Source organism: Dendrobates tinctorius, unplaced genomic scaffold, assembly GCF_039654945.1.
Source record: "Dendrobates tinctorius isolate UK_male_01 unplaced genomic scaffold, ASM3965494v1 ptg000095l, whole genome shotgun sequence".
Classification (NCBI taxonomy): domain Eukaryota; kingdom Metazoa; phylum Chordata; class Amphibia; order Anura; family Dendrobatidae; genus Dendrobates; species Dendrobates tinctorius.
In genome coordinates, this window is record NW_027361763.1 from 8,147,659 (window position 1) to 8,166,497 (window position 18,839).

Genomic DNA, 18,839 nt, shown 5'->3' on the forward strand with positions numbered 1-18,839 from the left:
AAAGTCGGAGATTCGTTCAAAACCCAACCCCAATGCAAGTCAATGGGGAATAAAAGTCTGCATTGAGTGGATGAATGTAATCAGCTCAATTCCGACTTTTATTTCCCATTAGCTAACATTGTGGTAGTGTTTCGAACGAAACTCGCCTTTTTTTTTGGCCCGAGTTTCACCAGTTTGTGCTTCTTGAAACCATATCCTAGTCGGTAAACTCTAGTTATTATACTAGGCCTTGGTATTTAACATATGACGTGTATTTTACCCATCAGTAGGTTCAACACACAAGAGTATGTTGTTAAATACAAGGTATATCAATAATCCCCCTTGCCTAGTATAACAATAGGTGAAATGAGGATGGTAAAAACAGACAATACTCAAAACACTTTTTATGACACCTTGCAAAGTTTAAGGCGCATTATGTGTACGGCGCAGTGTGTGTAGGCGGCGCCAAAAGCATTAATCAAACTTTGTTATGGTGAACCAGAAATTTAAATTTATTTTTAACCACAAAAATTATAAAAAATTTTATTTTTTTCTGCGTTTGGGGGCAGATGATTGCAAGTTGGGGGTGTGCAGTGAAGATGCACAGCTTATAGTTGAAGATGGTGTTCTGGGGGAAGGGGCAACAAAGCTTGTGGGGGAAGGGAGTCCAGTTATGGGAATTGAACTAGACACACTAGGAGGAGAGGAAAGAGGTTCAGCTACATTGGTAATAAGTGTTTGTCTTAAACTGGCCTTCCTAAACCTACTTGGGCCCAATGCCCAAGGCCCTCTGCCGCTGGCGGGTAGTGCCCGCATAACCAGTGGCAGAGACCTGGGACAGGGGAACACCTGATGGACCAGCTTCCTGGTCACCAGCTGTCTGTGTGGCTGACCTGCAAGATGCTTCCTGGCTGTCAGATGGCTGGGACGGGTCAGAGGACGTCCGATGAAGGACTGCTCCAGCGCCAGGTTGCAGGGTGCTGCTCCAGGTGCTGTGGAAGAAAGGAAAATCATTACTATCATGCCTTTACAAGAAGCATCAGCTGTGGATTAGAAAAACACAGATTAATAAAAATAAAAACCAAAAAATTATAATACTTACGATCTGGTGGCAAGGACCAGTCTTAGGAACTGCAACGCGTGATAGTATCGGTATCTTATTCTTGTCCTTGACGCAGAACCACTGCAAACCTGGCCCTCAGCACGAACATCACTGTTGAAGCGGTCCTTGATCGAACGCCAACGTGTTCGGACTTTGTCCACTGATGGAAAAACAAACAAACAGCATGTAACAATTGTGTTTGATGCACGACATATGCTATCACGAAACCCTACAGTGCCATCAAGGACAATAGTCACTGCGGCACAATACAGCAATACAATACCGAAAGCAGTGACTGTTGAGTCAGATGACACTGTTGGGTTTCCTGCTAGAATATATCTAGCACTAAGCCCAACAGTGCCATCAAGGACAATAGTCACTGCGGCACAATACAGCAATACAATACCCAAAGCAGTGACTGTTGAGCCAGATGACACTGATGAGTTTCCTGCTGGAATATATCTAGCACGAAACCCAACAGTGCCATCAAGGACAATAGTCACTGCGGCATAACAGAGCAGGGAAATACTTACTAACTCCTTTTTGGAGAATGAAGTGGCACTGTCCCAGCCATCCATCAACTCTGCGGCCACCTCATTCCATAGCCGCCGGTTCACCACATTGTCCTTGTACAGCCGGTCACGGCTGTCCCACAACGTGGCACGCTCCTGGACCAGGCGGATAAGGTGCTCATTATCCAGGTAGACGTCTTCATCCCATTGTGGAACCTAGACAAAACACATTCATTAGAATATTTGAATTTTGTGTGAATAAAAAGTTACAAAAAAGATCCAGAAAAAAGGAAATATAGTGTCACGGTCACGTGTGTCTGGACGCAGCAAGTACCGCAAGGCGAACCCATATGACACATGTGACCCTGGATACACCGCCTCCAGTTGGGCGAATTTAAATAATAATACGTGCAGCTGGATACACCGCCTCCAACTGGCGAATTTAGGTATTACACATATTTATACAATAGTTTGGAAACCTCGCCTCCAGTAAGGCGAATTTAAATAATAAAGGGGAACCTGGGTAACATTAACAATGGTGGGCCCTGTGATAGGGAATAGGGACGTGGAGACCTCCTGTACTCCCCTGAGCCAGTGTCCCTGCACTCCTAACGTTGCCTATGCCGGTTACGCACCGGGCGACGCACAGGAACCTTAAAACCCTGACTCGCCCTGACCCTAAACCCTCACTAGGGAATTGGTCGGTGCGGAAACTAATCCCACCACTGCACTAAACACACACAAGGGAAAATGACAATATAGGGGGAACACCACTTAGCTTTGCTCTGTTGCGTACGCTCCTAGCAGCAGAGCCCACCACCTGCGTGCATCGTCTCCTCCACCCGGATCCATCACCATAGTGCAGCCTTGGAGCAGAGTCCACCACCAGTTGCAGCTGCCCAGTAAGCTGCCCAGTCCCAAAGATGAGTCCAGCTTCTGCCAAAAAGTCCAGCTTGCTTTAGTCCAGTTTTCAGCAACCAAGTCCAGCATGCTGAGTGCAACTCTCACCATCGTCGCCACTCCACCAAGCTATGCAAGTACCTCCTGCTTACACCATAAACTGCGACTCCACCACGCCATGCCATCCCTCCATGCTGACTCCATAGCTGACGCAACCCCTCTGGCTGGGCTGCCCACGACTCTCATTCAGCTCCTTCTTTCACCCAGGCTTCCTTGAGAATGACTAACTCACAATATCACCAACAGTGATCAAACACACCTGACACTCTTTTATAGAGCCTCACACCTGATTTGTAATTAAGTGCACATTAAACCAAAGAAACTAAAGTGCACTACCGCTCACCACCACCGGGGCTTAGAATGAACGACACCAAGTGTAATAATTCTAATGGCCACCGGGGGCAATCAACCCACTTTGGCACCAAGCCAAAGGAAAAAAGTTCACTTTGTCCATTTACTTGTCAGATCCACCTTCGATCATGACATATAGAAGATAAAAAATAAAGAACATTACAAATCATTTGATACTTACATTCCGTATCACCACCGGGACTTGGCTTGGCTGCTCCTGCTGTTCGCCCTCACTTGTCGCGTCCGCAGAAGATGACGATGTCTGAAAAAAAAACAACAAACGTTTAGAGATTTGGAGAAGCAGCAGATATACTTACCAAACACACGAAAATAATCACCTCACAGTCTGCTTGCGCCAGTTCCTGCCGGGATGGGGAATATTCAGATTCCTAAGGCATACTGCATGTGAAAATAATAAAACGCATTAGTACATATACAATTTAAAAGGATAGGCATACATTTTTAGACATAATAATACTCACATTCTTGACGCTGAAGCTGGGATTGAAGATGGGTTCTTTTTTTTGCTGTCTTTCTGCTCTCCAGTCTGTCTCTATAGTTGTTGTACAGTGCTGGCAGACACCTCCTTTATATAGACATGATTTTTTTTGGGTGGGGAATTTTATAACTAGTCTAACCAGTGGACACCTAAAAAAAACGCATGCACAAAAAAACCGCATACATGCGCATGCCAATGCGCACGTATGCGCACTCATAGACCATAATGGTCATTTTTTGCGCAAAACGTGCGCATACGTGCCCATGCGTTTTTTTAAAGTGGTTGGGCGGACCAAAAAATGCAACATGTAGCGTCTGGAAAATAAGGACGCACACCATAAAAAAACGCAGTGCACAAAAAACGCATACGTGCGCATGCCAATGCGCACGTATGCGCACCCATGTTAAATATAGGGGGGAAGAACGCATGCGCACGTATGCGCAAAAACGCAGCGCAAAAAAACACAAATGTGAAACCAGTCTTAGAACATATTTAGGACTTATTTATGGCAATTCATTCAGAATTCTTTTAACAGCCTCAACTTTTACATTCATCTTTACAGATAACTATGGATTTTCCTACATCACCTGATGACATACAGTATTCTCTGCGCTTACGCTCAATAATAGGCAGAAGAAAAGACACAATCCCCAGGAACCATTCGCTAAGTCGCTTACCCCACACGGCCAAGTAGGAGGAAGATCATTTGTCAAGCACAAGGAACATGTAAAATATATAAATGCACAATTATCTGTAAATGTTACTGGCAGACAGCACCAGGCGCAGCCAGAGGAACAATTACTCCCCCTGTGATGAATTTTCGTCTTGCTGGCATGGATATCTTTGCTGTCAAAACATTGAACTTTTTTTTTCTTTCAAGCTTGCCGAGAAGCCCTCGTAATATTCTCCTGTGCCCTTTTCAAAGACTCTAATTCAGGTTTTAAGAAAAGGAAAGAAGTCTGTGCATCCTAGCTGCATTATACAAACAACTAATAATACTGATATACAGTAATACAATACTCCCACTATAAGCCCGGGGAAAGACCAACTAGCAAGAATGTCTCCAACTCTGGTGGACTCGACAAGACCATGAGCTAAATAGTCACTCATGGAATGGATTGGGCACTATACAATTTAAAGGAATTGTCCATTATTGGATCACTGCTTAATTTCACATATTGCTGAAAGAATAGCGGACTAACATGAAATCAGGTAAGGTCACGCGGGTTTCCTTGTAGTACCTTGCAGCTATTTCATATGGTCTAGCATAGACAATCAGGGGGAATTATCACAGCCACTATAAAAGATGCTGTCAAGGAAAGCAGAGGCCATTTTAGGGCTTTGCAGTCTAGAATTAGGAGGTAAGAGTGAATAACTCCTTCCAAACAGGGATAGGAAAAGGCTTAAATCTGATTGTGTTCTGCTACTGCAATGATAAATTACATAGAAAATGTAGAACTACAAAAATTCACATAGTGGGGAGGTGCTGGACCTGCAGAGTCACTGTGACTGTAAATTGATTGATCCTTGTTATACTGCAGTAACAGAACCATAATAACACAATTTATTTTCATTCTTGATACACTACAAAATAAAGAGGGCAGTTTAAGTCCCCTCAGTGCTAATTTCTGTACTGAACAAACATTTTCAAATCAAGGCTCGTCTGTGATGGAAAGTGTTCTTGCAGGCCCGCCATTTCATTTTTTTTGCTTATAAAGGCAGGGTGTTTTTTTATTTTTCTGTTCAATGACAAAAGAATGATATTGACATTATAGAAATGTAACTGTTTCTCCCAAAGTGAATGAGTTTTTAAAAAAAGTTTTGTTTTTTTCCCCACGCTTCTAACAGTCCTACACCCACACATGCCGCCTGAATGCAACAGCTTGTTGCAGGTGCTTGCTTTTGGGACATGAGTTTACCTAGTTTTTCTTGTTACAACCTTTTGGTAAAGGCCCAGGCAGTAGTGTTCTTTTCTTAATTTTTTTTTAAAAAGGACACATTTTAATTTTTGTCGACTTGTATTATTTGCTCAATTTAGCGAGTGTACAATCCACAACAATGGAGATGTTTTTTGCATCTTTCTACAGGGTGGGCTATTTATATGGATACACCTAAATAAAATGGGAACGGTTGGTGAGATCATCTTCCTGTTTGTGGCACATTAGTATATGGGAGGGGGAAAACTTTCCAAGATGGGTGATGATGACCATGGCGGCCATTTTGAAGTCGGCCATTTTGGATCCAACTTTATTTTTTTCAATGGGAAGAGGGTTATGTGACGCATCACGCTTATTGAGAATTTCACAAGAAAACAATGGTGTGCTTGGTTTTAACGTAACTTTCTTCTTTCATGAGTTATTTACAAGTTTCTCTTTGTTTGCAGCCATTGACATGTCACAGAGGTTAACACGTGAGGAGCGGATAGAAATCGTGTTGATGTCTGGTGAACGCAGTACCCGGGTCATTGCAGCAGATTTCAATGCAATACACCCTACGTGAAAAAACTGTCACCATTCCCATTTTATTTAGGTGTAGCCATATAAAAAAGTTTGCCTCATCACAGAACATAATGTTCTGTGTAAACTGAGGGTCTTGTTCCAATTTTTGTTTTGCCTATTCTGCAAATTCAGCGCGCCGAACTGGCATCAGTCGAACATTCCTTCGGTGGATATTAGCTACTCACAATTGGCAAATATTTAAAACAGTGAAGGTCATTTTTGGCAAATTTCATAAAGTTTTCACAAGTTGTTCAAATTTGTTTGGTTCTGACAATTTCTAAAAATTTGGCACAAATTCAATTAGTATATATCTATCTATTTATGTATCTATCTATGAAGGAATTATGACAAATTACAAAGGTATTCAATAGTACACTTGTTCATCCAAAAGTCATTGTGTTACCTCCACTAAAGTCTATACCACCAGAATTTCCCGAGCATTGTTACAATTTTTGTTATAGCAGACTTTGCAGATCTTGTTTTTGACTTTTATGATTACTTTTTTTTTACATCCAGATGAGGACAAAGCAACAGTCTCCACAATTGTATGGGGGAGGGCATACTGTTTAGGAATGCCGCACACCGAATATGGGATTATAATGATGTCGATACATTTTCTTGTAAAAGTTGCACACTGTTGGAGTGAAGAATGAAAGGAACCAACTATAAATCTTCCCTGACAACGCAGCGCCAGGATTGCCAATTATTCTCCAACATCAGTGCACGCAGATTACAACAGAACATTTTGTGAAGCCAAGACGCTATATAGCATATTATACCCAAGTCATCTCTGGTGTGCCGAATATTCAGCCCTAAATGGAAGATTTTGTGCTGGGAACATCCTATCGTTTCACAGGTGTATCGGTTTTACTGCCAGACTCCAGTTGGGAAGTTGGCCAATCATCCAGAAATCATCGGCACTTTTCTTGCCAGCCTACAAAACGTGATCTCAATGCTCTACATCCAGCGTGTCCTCATTGTGCCCTGAAAATTTTCTTCAAGTAGTAGTTTCCACTGAAGTTTTCAATGCTATACAATCCTTATCATTTCCCAATGGATTTTAAGAATGTCTGTTTCAAATCCTAAACGTTTCCAAAATTTCGGATTGTTGCAAAAACATAGAAGCCATAATTTTGACAAGATGAGGCAGAGGACAAGTCTTGATGATGAAGTCATTGCAAGGCTGTCAGTCAACCAAAGTATATTACACCTAGAAAACGAACATCTGTTTTTGATTTTCCAATGACCAGTTGGACAAGACCTTTGCCTGTAGTTTTTGAATGGCAGCTGTTATTTAGATTCAGAGGATGAAAACCTGTATGTAGAGAGGTCACAGCTTTTTACATACACGGCATCGTTCTTAGGCATATTCTGCCTTGAACCAGGCTTAAAATTCATTGGAAAAAAAAGCATAAAAAATTAGATATAATACACAGCAATGTAAAAATAGCATTGCTGTGCACATTCCATATTATGTGTGGTTATTCATGCTCTTTGATAGTGGCTGGGGGTCCACACAGGCATAACTTTTTCTTTGTCAAGCAGGCAGAGTCTATTGAACATCATAAGTTTTTAGTCTTTAAATGAAACATACAATCGTTGTCTCGCATAAACAAAAATGACAGAAGAAGAAACACGCTGAAGGCAAAACAATCTGAGAGTCTTTAGCAGACAACACTTCAGGTTCTTCTTCAAGGTTCATCTGCTCACATTTGCTGGTTACTCACTAGCCCCAATTCCACACACAGCCTACAATGAGACAGCTCAGCTACCTTAAAATAGACGCTTCAAATCCCAAAGTGGAGATATGGGAGCGACCAGTCCCATCCAGCTCTTCTGGCAGCTCCTAAAATCTGGACCTAAAAATCCAGTCCCATTAAAAAAAATCTTCACATCAATCTGTTGTTGCTGCAGCCTTTTTGTCCAGGATTCACATCACTGAGGCTAACCTCAGGGACACATACCTCCCATCCAGGGTCTGTCGATGTGCTTTCTTACATATGTTACTTCTTTTAACTGCTTTAGGGTTTGTAAATTTTAATTTTAATGCAAGGATAAACAAACATAAAAATATTATCTATACCATTACATTAATAGATATTGAAGCTTTGTTGGTAGGTAACATGTAGTCTTAATCTTAAGACAGAATAAATGGAAAGTGCCATTGCGCATAAAAAAGTGTAGATTCCATAGGGTTCTACTGGTAGCAAGAATGAAGGACAGTACCCAAATGTAGCTCAGATAATATTAGCCCCAGAAGTCCCTTCCAATTAATTTCTCTCCAGGTAGTGAGATGTCATCAGTGGAGTGTACTTGCAAAGGGGAAAAAAAGGGTAAATGAGGTCTGTGTTGCCCCAAACATAAAGAGTAAAGCTGCCTCAGTGTCTACAAAGGGCAAAAAGACATCCAACAATATTTTCCCTGCCACGAGTATCCTATAGTGATAGGTATCTCCTGTTGAAGGTGCCAAACTCATACTCTGAAAAAAATGTGTATATTAGATTCCTGGGATTATTTCTATCTTATGATAATAATTAAATGTTATGCTTTAAGAAAATATCACTATGCTGCTTAAAATTATACTCTGAGAGATAAGAACCTAAGGGCACTAATTGGTATATTAGCTATTTAGGGTTCGGAAACCATAAAGTAATTAAGAGAAATAACATGTTCATTCTTTGGGCGGCATCAGCTAGGGAGCTACGCGCTAGTTATAGGAGAAAAAAAATTAAGAAACAATGGCAAAACACCACTGAAGTCAATTAAAAAAATTAAAAAAAACAGCTTTATTTCTGCAACAACTTCACCTAGGAAAACCTTCTTCAGGTCGCTGGCATCTTTAAGAAACCGTGTACATTTGGCCTAGAAAAGCAAATTTTTAGCCAATAAATGTAAACAAGCTCACTTCCATTCTTTGAAAGTGAGCAGAAATCTAATACATGAAAAATATAGATGTCATCACCCAGCTAGTGTCTGCATCATGAGAATGGGTAGAGTCTTAAATAAAATGATCAGAATCTCAAGAGTAATATTGAAGGGGGGAAGTAAAGGCATTATATTGGGAAATGTGATAAACTTACCCCCAAAAAGTGAGTTTTATGGCTATCTTAAATTAGAATAAATTATAATTGCCTTAGGTAGCGCATTCCAGAGAAGTGGTGCAGCACAAGGAAAGACTTGGAGATGGGAATATAATGTTAGGATATAGAAGACTTTTTTCTTTTATCACTGGCAGAACACTGAGCATGGTACTGAAATGTAAGGTGATGGATCATGCAGTGCAATGACCGGAAAAAAAATAAATAGCCATTGGTATAGCTATTGGACAGTTTATGGCACGTTGCTAGTGCAATGTTTCAGCAATTCTGTTCTTGAATAATTTGACAAAGAATGAAGTTGTGTAAAGGGGAAATTCATGAGGTCTTCCAGGTGGAAAGAGTAATAATTATGTTCAAATGAGATTTAGATTATATGCGCACGCTGAGTATTTGCTTGCAGAAATTTTTACATCTCTTGCAAGCAAAGGCTCGCATTTTGCTCCAATTTTTGCATGTGTTTTAGTACAGCAATTAAGGTTTTTTTTAGCTAAATAAAGATATTAAAAAGAAAATTGTGATGTATTTTCTTGGTTCAACACCTTCTTTTTCATTCTTTTGCAGTATGGTGCTAGGGAAATGGGATTAGGGTTTCGTGTCAGCAGCTGTCATTGGCACCAAGCCCTAGGTTTAGTAATGAAAAGGTGTCAGCCAGAAACCCTCATTACTAAGCCGGTAAGTAAACACAAACACACATATTGTAACAAGGGTATGTAGGAGAGTAAACAGAATGAACCTACATAGGCTATAACCAAACTGTAACCAAACAGCAACTATTAATTTAAAAAAAAATGAAAAAAAAATTGCTTGGGCTCCCACTTAATTTTCAGAACCAGCAGAGGTAAAGCCAATGGCTGAGGGCTGATGCTAACATTCTGGGAAGGAGACAATAGCCATAAAGGTTCCGAGGCTATCAGTATCAGCTCATAGCTGTTTGCTTAACCTTTACTAGCTAGTTGACAGGGGAACCCCAGAACAAAATTCACATAGGGTCTCCCTATAAAATCTAACCAGAAAAGGCTAGGCAGACAGCTGAGGGATGATATTGCTAAACTAGCCCCCTCCCAGACTAAAAACATCAGCTCTCAGCTGCCCCCCAAAAGGTGCATCTATAAGCCTCACTCTTCTCACTTGCCCTGATGCGGTGGCAAGTGGGGTGATAGTTGGGGGGGTTGACGTCACCTTTGCATTGTCAGGTGACATCAATCCCAAAGGTTAGTAATGAAGAGGCGTCTATAAGATGCTCCATTATTAACCCCATAGTGATATTATCAAAAAGCACACACACCCAGAAAAAAAGTCCTTTATTTGAAATAATAACACAATTCCTTCATTGAATGTATGTTAAACCATACTCACTGAACGTCCAATCCACTGAAGCCAATGTCTCCTGCAACAAAAATAAAATAATAAAACACAATATTCCTCACCTGTCTGCCAAGAAGATAATAATCCATAATGTCCCACGACGATCCTGTCACTGATGTTACTGCTCTCAAGAACAGCCGGCCACACACTGACACAGGAGGTAATTGCTCCAGCAGTGTATAGCAATGATAGAGTTCACCAGAGTTCATCAGCTGATCAGCTCCGGTGATCTACCCTACGGCACCACCCACCACTGTGTGAGAAAGTTTTCACACAGAGGTGTTCTTTTAGCAATTGTTAAGCCCCCGTTACACACTGCGATATCGCTAGCAATATCGCTGTAAAGTCACCGATTTTATGACGTTGCAGCGATATTGCTAGCGATATCGCTGCATGTGATACTTACCTCCGACTGGCTCCCCCGCTGGTTATCGCTGATCGCGCGAGAAGCTGCTGGACCATTCCTCGTCATCCACTTACTGCGGCGCTTCCTGTGGCGCCGACGAGCGACGCGTGGAGCCGGGCGGGAGGACGCAGGATCGCCGCGTCTGACAGGTAAGTAGCGACCCCCGTCCCCAGCGATGTCGCTGGTGAGATCTGCCTGAGTGGCAGCTCACTAGCGACCACCTAGCGATTCACCAGCGATCCTGACCTCGTCATATCGCTGGTCGGGATCGCTGGTGAGTCGCTAGGTGTAACGGTACCCTTAGGCATTTTTTAGAGCTGATTGGCTCCAAAAGACTCCTCGATAACTCCATGTGCACTTAGTATGATACTCCTCCCAGTACAATACTCCAGCATCTTAGTCAAATCAGAGGGGATTGGTGGTGCCCACCCTTGACATCTACTTGATTCAGCCTTATGATGATTCGATATCTATACCATGCTTCCTGGTGGCGCATAGACAATGGATTTCTTAGGACAATATGGGCCTGTCAAGTCAAAGAAATGCAAATGTTTGATGGCATTTAATCTAAGATGAAACCTAGAAATGCGATTGATTTGTTGTGAATGATTTAAAAATGTCCTTTGGAACGAGCTCAGATTGTCTGCTGGTGCACTCAGTATTCTAGATTGATTAGACTGCTACAGAACCGTCTTCTGACAAAAGTGATTACTAATCATAAGCAGCTGCTCAATTTATGTTGCGCTTTCATGAAATTACAAGATTCGGAATTTCAACCCTGGTATTTAAGATAAAAAGGACATTTTTTTGTTTTATCTCGGCTCCCATAAAAGACATGACATTTTCCTCCTCATCACGTTAAATACTTCTGCTTGTCACCCGTTAATCATTCTGGGAATGACGCTTCTATGTGGTCCTCACATGAACACCAGGTGGATTTTTTTTTGTTCTGGACAGCTAAAAAATTGGAACTTTTGAAATCCTCGTCCGTCATCAATGATGCTCTATTAAAGGATCTTATCAGTGCACCGACAAACTGATGATTTTGCCAGAGGAAATAAACATTTCTTCTGTTGAGTAAATGTCGGATGGAGGAATATTGGGCCATCAGAGGACTTGGTTCTGAGGAACCACCATTCATGTATATAAAACCAATGCATTGTCATTAAAGGAGTTTATCAGACCAGGGCTAATTTTCATCAGGTACTGTATCTAGCTCATGTGATGACCAAACAAACCGGCAAGCAGAGCCGAATCCTAACAGTGAGTATGCTACACTGTTGGGATTCTGCATGATACATTGCCTGAAGAGAATTAGCTCTGGCCTAAAAAATTATAAATAACTTAAAGGAAAATGCAAAATAACACATGGTGGAGAGAGCTGTGTAGTGTACCTGCATAAATGTTTCCATCTAGCCATTGTCAGAGGGGTACTGGATGTCAGACCCCACCAATCAGATATTGATGACCTATACCCCCCACCGTGAATTCCCTCCAACAATCACAGTATGTTAACCCCATAGAGCCCCCAGCACACAGAATGATGGACTACAGCTCCATATATACAGTATGTTGAACCCACAGCTCCCTATATACAGTATGAAGCCCATACTGTACAGTAAATTTCCCCTCACAAGCACAGTATGACAAAAAAGCGACCCTAGCAATGTTTGATGCCCCAACAACAGTATGATGTCCCCACAGACCCTCTATTTACAGTATGATAGCCCCTACAGCTCCATATATACAGTATTATAGCCCTCACAGCAACCTATTTAAAGTATGATGGCCCCACAGACCCCTATACACAATATGATTGCTCAACAGCCCTTATACAGTATGTAGTATGATGCCTCCCACTGCTCTTCCTACATACTGTATGATGTCCTCATAGCTCCCTATATAGTGTATAATGTCACACACAGCTCCATATATAAAGTATAATGTCCCCAAAGCTCCATATATACAGTATGATGTCCACACAGCTCCATATATACAGTATGATGGCCATAAGCTGCCTTTATACAGTATGATGGCCCAGACAACCCCCTATATGCAGTATGTTTTCCCAATAGTCCCGTTATAGGCTGTATCAAGACCCTCATAGCTCCCTACATGCAGTTTGATGGCCCACACAGAATGATGTTCCAACAGCTCCCTATATACAGTATAATGACCCCACAGATCCCTATATGCAGTATAATGTCTCCACCTCTCCCCCAATATGGTGACCTCCACAGCTTTCTATATAGAACATAACAGTACCCATATCTGCTTAAATATATTAAGAGGGTCTCACAGCTCTCTTATATGCAATATGGGGCTCCCACAACTATCTCTATATGGTTTTTACGGTGTGACTGTGGAATAGCAAATGGGCTCCCATACTGTTCATCAGGCGAGTGGTCACTAGCTATTCCTGACCCCAGGATTACCCCTGATGGAGGAAATGCCTGGGTCTCATTCCTTGCTATACTCCTGAGTAGCACCAATATGTTAAGTGTATGGGGAGAACACAAACAAAACAGATATAGCAAAACAGAAGCACAGTCACATAGAACTCTCACAGGGAAAAACTCTAAGGAACAAAAGTGTAAAGCTTGTGAGGCAACAAAGTAACATAAAGATATTAATAGAAAAGAAAAGACTTCACCAAACCCCACTCCTAACAACTTTGGAATAACCACCAGTAAACCAGAATGTGTCCACCTCTCCTGACCAGGATAGACCAGGATAGACTAACTATAGCTGGCATTACTTGCATAGCAAAGCCAGCATGTATAGTAGGAGAGCGACATGACTGATTTTCCCATAGCATGGGAAATAATGCTATGAGAAATAATACAAAAATTGGCAATCTCACCTGCTGTGTCCAGTCTCAGACGCACAGGTTGAATACTAGAGGATGGAGACATTGGAGGCAGATACTATTGAAATCCTGTCAGAGGAGATATGGGCTGTCATTCAAAATGGGGGACTCCTGAAGAAGATCCCAGGGACCAGGCCCACCAGAAGATTCTCTGCTTCCCTGTTGAGCCAGTCCAACTTAGATCCCATGGCTGTTAATCAAATAACCATTTACATTGTAAATTAATGACTGGAGTTTACTAGATCAGCGCCTACTCTCTATTTTGGCTTCAGGATGGGGTTCCTTGTTGGGGGTCTCCTTTTCTGATGCCCACATGCCCTAATAGATTATAGAGCTAAGATTTTCCTGCAGGAGACAACATATTTAATTTTCTTTTTTCTCTTCTAATTTTCAAAATTAAATTATTCAAAGGAAAAAAATAGTGAAATTTAAATTTTGGGGGGCAATTTAAAATTTATTCTACAATGGAGGGTGATTTCACAGGTTTGCATCTTATTTACAAAAGTAAAATTTTAAAAAAATTGTTTCAATATCTGAAAAAATTGCTTCTCCATCTCTGAAAATATTTTTTTCTGCCTCAGCCTAGCATGACGTGACCATAAACAAATATTTAGCCATGAGAAATCTAGATGTAGAATGGTGCCTGGCGGAAATGGTTGAAAGCTCCCTCTGCCACATAAGACTATAGTCATACACTTTTTGGAGTTGGAAATATCAGGAAACAGTGATTTTTAGTGGGTATTTTTCAGGAAACATTGCTTTTTTAGGGGGCCGGGTATTTTTTTTTATGAAACTTTTTTTACAGTGGAATTTGAAAAGTGTTTGAAATGTTTTTTTTTCACATGATGTTTTTCAGCTTTTTAACTTTACAGTGTCAAGTTTGGAGTGGATTCATGAAGATTTGGTCTTTATGAAGTTACATTACAGCTCTTCCTTTCCATGAAGAGGTTTTCAAATCCTCGTCAGAAAGAAAAAGCTAAAAACCTTGTCATATATACAGCAAAGAGGATTTTGAAATCAATAGGAAGGGTTTTCAAGGAGTATTTTATTTTCTTTGTGTGTTTGAGTCGATATGCTTATATTAAAAAAACACGGTATGGACAAAGAAGACAATGGTGTTATACAAGCCACATTACAGATGTGACCAGTTACAGATTTCCAATTCGAGACATGGAGCCTCTAGGTAAACCCATGATCGTAGATGAAGTAGGTCACCTCACTTTTAGAAAACCAATTTTCAATTATCATATCTCATTTAGAGATCTTGATATAGTAGAGGTTGAAGAATTCCACTTTTCTGATCCTCCTTCAGAACACAGTATTGAGAACAGCTACAAAGAGCATCTCTCCTATAGAATCATAGAATCCTATAATGTTAAGAGTTGGAAAGGACCTCCAGGGTCGTCGTGTCCAACCCCCTGGTCAATGCAGGACTCACTAAACCATCTCATGACCCTGATGATCACCTTGTCTTCCTCTGTAGGTGGTGAGTTGTTGTCCTTGGTTGAAGGATCGAGTGCTGTTGTTTCGAGATTGTAGTCTTGAGGATAAAGCAGACTTGAATTGTCAGATGGTTGTTGTTGACATTTAGTGACGTTTGACTTCTCCTTCATCCAGTAATGACGTGGGTCTGGCAGGGGGGACAAGTCATTGTGATCTAACAAGATAAGCATTTTGTAAGGAGTAGAGTTGAGCGACTTTTGGTTTTTTAGGGTCGCGTTTCGTTTCGTGAAACCCGACTTTTCCAAAAGTCGGGTCGAGCAAGATCGTCCGATTATAGGGAAAAGTCGGGGTCGTCCCGAAACACGAAACCCAATGTAAGTCAATGGGGAATAAAAGTCGGCAGTGAGAGGAGGACAGGAAACACACCTACAGTGCCCATTTGAATGCCAAAAGCATCAATTCTTCTTACTTAAGCTTGTCAACCTTAATTAACTTCATAATACAAGTTACGCACTGAAAAATGGGGGTTATTTGGCTAAATTTGTGGGGGGGGAGGGCTGGCTGCAGGTTTTCATGTGCCCTGGGCGAAAGAGCGCCCCTTTAACACATACCACAACTCATCATGCTCTGATACGGCAGAGAAATAGCGGTATAGTACAATGAAAAATACCTCACTTTTTACATCTCATGAAGAGGCCCATCTATTTCTCCATACAAAATCATTGGTCCCATATAATGTTTGAAACAGTATATGATGAGCTCCACATAATGCTACAGTATATGTTGGTCCCCATGGATGAAGCTCCACTGTCTTATGGGCCCAAATAATGCTCCAAACATAATGGGCCCCATTTCTAATGCTGTAGTGTATAATGGGCCCTGTAAATGCTGCTCCAGTGTCTGATGTCCACCTTTGGAATGTTCCAGTGTATGGTGGGCCCCATCTATCATTCTCCAGAGTATAGTGCTCCCCAAAAATTGCTGTCCCAACATTGAAAACAATCAAATAAGTCTCCTCGCTAGGGAATCCCTGTACTTGTCTGGACAGGTGCTGTAGCTTGCTTAACAGCTCGCCAGCCGTTCTCACGCCCAGTATGGATTGCACGTGATTGCACAAAGGTTAGAAAGGGTACCGTATCCCCGGATAACATGTATGGATAGCGTACACATTCAAAATATATGTCTATACAGCATGAGGCAGGCTCAGACGGTGTTAGGCCCAGTATGGATTGCACGTCATTGCACAAAGGTTAGAAAGGGTACCGTATCCCCGGATAACATGTATGGATAGCGTACACATTCAAAATATATGTCTATACAGCATGAGGCAGGCTCAGACGGTGTTAGGCCCAGTATGGATTGCACGTCATTGCACAAAGGTTAGAAAGGGTACCGTATCCCCGGATAACATGTATGGATAGCGTACACATTCAAAATATATGTCTATACAGCATGAGGCAGGCTCAGACGGTGTTAGGCCCAGTATGGATTGCACGTCATTGCACAAAGGTTAGAAAGGGTACCGTATCCCCGGATAACATGTATGGATAGCGTACACATTCAAAATATATGTCTATACAGCATGAGGCAGGCTCAGACGGTGTTAGGCCCAGTATGGATTGCACGTCATTGCACAAAGGTTAGAAAGGGTACCGTATCCCCGGATAACATGTATGGATAGCGTACACATTCAAAATATATGTCTATACAGCATGAGGCAGGCTCAGACGGTGTTAGGCCCAGTATGGATTGCACGTCATTGCACAAAGGTTAGAAAGGGTACCGTATCCCCGGATAACATGTATGGATAGCGTACACATTCAAAATATATGTCTATACAGCATGAGGCAGGCTCAGATGGTGTTAGGCCCAGTATGGATTGCACGTCATTGCACAAAGGTTAGAAAGGGTACCGTATCCCCGGATAACATGTATGGATAGCGTACACATTCAAAATATATGTCTATACAGCATGAGGCAGGCTCAGACGGTGTTAGGCCCAGTATGGATTGCACGTCATTGCACAAAGGTTAGAAGGGGTACCGTATCCCCGATAACATGTATGGATAGCATACACATTCAAAATATATGTCTATACAGCATGAGGCAGACTCAGACGGTGTTAGGCCCAGTATGGATTGCACGTCATTGCACAAAGGTTAGAAAGGGTACCGTATCCCCGGATAACATGTATGGATAGCGTACACATTCAAAATATATGTCTATACAGCATGAGGCAGGCTCAGACGGTGTTAGGCCCAGTATGGATTGCACGTCATTGCACAAAGGTTAGAAAGGGTACCGTATCCCCGGATAACATGTATGGATAGCGTACACATTCAAAATATATGTCTATACAGCATGAGGCAGGCTCAGACGGTGTTAGGCCCAGTATGGATTGCACGTCATTGCACAAAGGTTAGAAAGGGTACCGTATCCCCGGATAACATGTATGGATAGCGTACACATTCAAAATATATGTCTATACAGCATGAGGCAGGCTCAGACGGTGTTAGGCCCAGTATGGATTGCACGTCATTGCACAAAGGTTAGAAAGGGTACCGTATCCCCGGATAACATGTATGGATAGCGTACATATTCAAAATATATGTCTATACAGCATGAGGCAGGCTCAGACGGTGTTAGGCCCAGTATGGATTGCACGTCATTGCACAAAGGTTAGAAGGGGTACCGTATCCCCGGATAACATGTATGGATAGCGTACACATTCAAAATATATGTCTATACAGCATGAGGCAGGCTCAGACGGTGTTAGGCCCAGTATGGATTGCACATCATTGCACAAAGGTTAGAAAGGGTACCGTATCCCCGGATAACATGTATGGATAGCGTACACATTCAAAATATATGTCTATACAGCATGAGGCAGGCTCAGATGGTGTTAGGCCCAGTATGGATTGCACGTCATTGCACAAAGGTTAGAAGGGGTACCGTATCCCCGGATAACATGTATGGATAGCGTACACATTCAAAATATATGTCTATACAGCATGAGGCAGGCTCAGACGGTGTTAGGCCCAGTATGGATTGCACGTCATTGCACAAAGGTTAGAAGGGGTACCGTATCCCCGGATAACATGTATGGATAGCGTACACATTCAAAATATATGTCTATACAGCATGAGGCAGGCTCAGACGGTGTTAGGCCCAGTATGGATTGCACGTCATTGCACAAAGGTTAGAAAGGGTACCGTATCCCTGGATAACATGTATGGATAGCGTACACATTCAAAATATATGTCTCAGGAGGCAGGCTCAGACGGTGTCAGGCACAGTATGGATTTGACGGCCCAGATTACACAGCGGAGGATCAGGGAGAGGTAAAGATTGCAAATGCTGGGGCCCTGGCCAAGCAAGGGGGGCCCACTCGTGGGCGTCGGTACTGGCACTGGGCCCCTCATAGTACAGCGGTGTGTCTGACGGCGGGTGTGCACCACCACCGTCAGAGACACTTGATTGCACTATGAGGGACCCTGTGCCAATGCCCGCGCCCAAGAGTCGGCCTACCCACCTGTCCAGGGCAACGGCACTCGCACGGTGTCGTGCGGTAGGTGGTGACCCCGGCCATGGGGGGGGAGGCAGCACAGTTATGGAGTTTTAGAAAGTGGCATATGTTGATGTTGGACATTCAGCTGATGCAAAAGGCGAAATAGGTGAAGTACCAGGAAGAGGTGGACCAAAGCAAGCCATTTTTCTGTCACCCTATGTGTCATCAGGGGAAGGTGGGACAAAATCC

The 18,839-nt window shown here is 42.2% G+C and overlaps 1 protein-coding gene and 1 long non-coding RNA gene across 2 annotated transcripts in view; one reads left to right on the forward strand and one right to left on the reverse strand.

Moving 5' to 3' along the window:
• The window catches only part of LOC141098748 (uncharacterized), a 170,441-nt gene extending 166,356 nt beyond the window's left edge, over positions 1-4,085 (forward strand). Inside the window, exon 3 of the long non-coding RNA XR_012234346.1 lies at positions 3,966-4,085. This is a non-coding gene — a long non-coding RNA (uncharacterized lncRNA). The remainder of the gene's footprint in view (positions 1-3,965) is intronic.
• The window catches only part of LOC141098747 (catenin alpha-2-like), a 767,899-nt gene that overhangs the window by 379,957 nt on the left and 369,103 nt on the right, over positions 1-18,839 (reverse strand). The window lies entirely within an intron of this gene.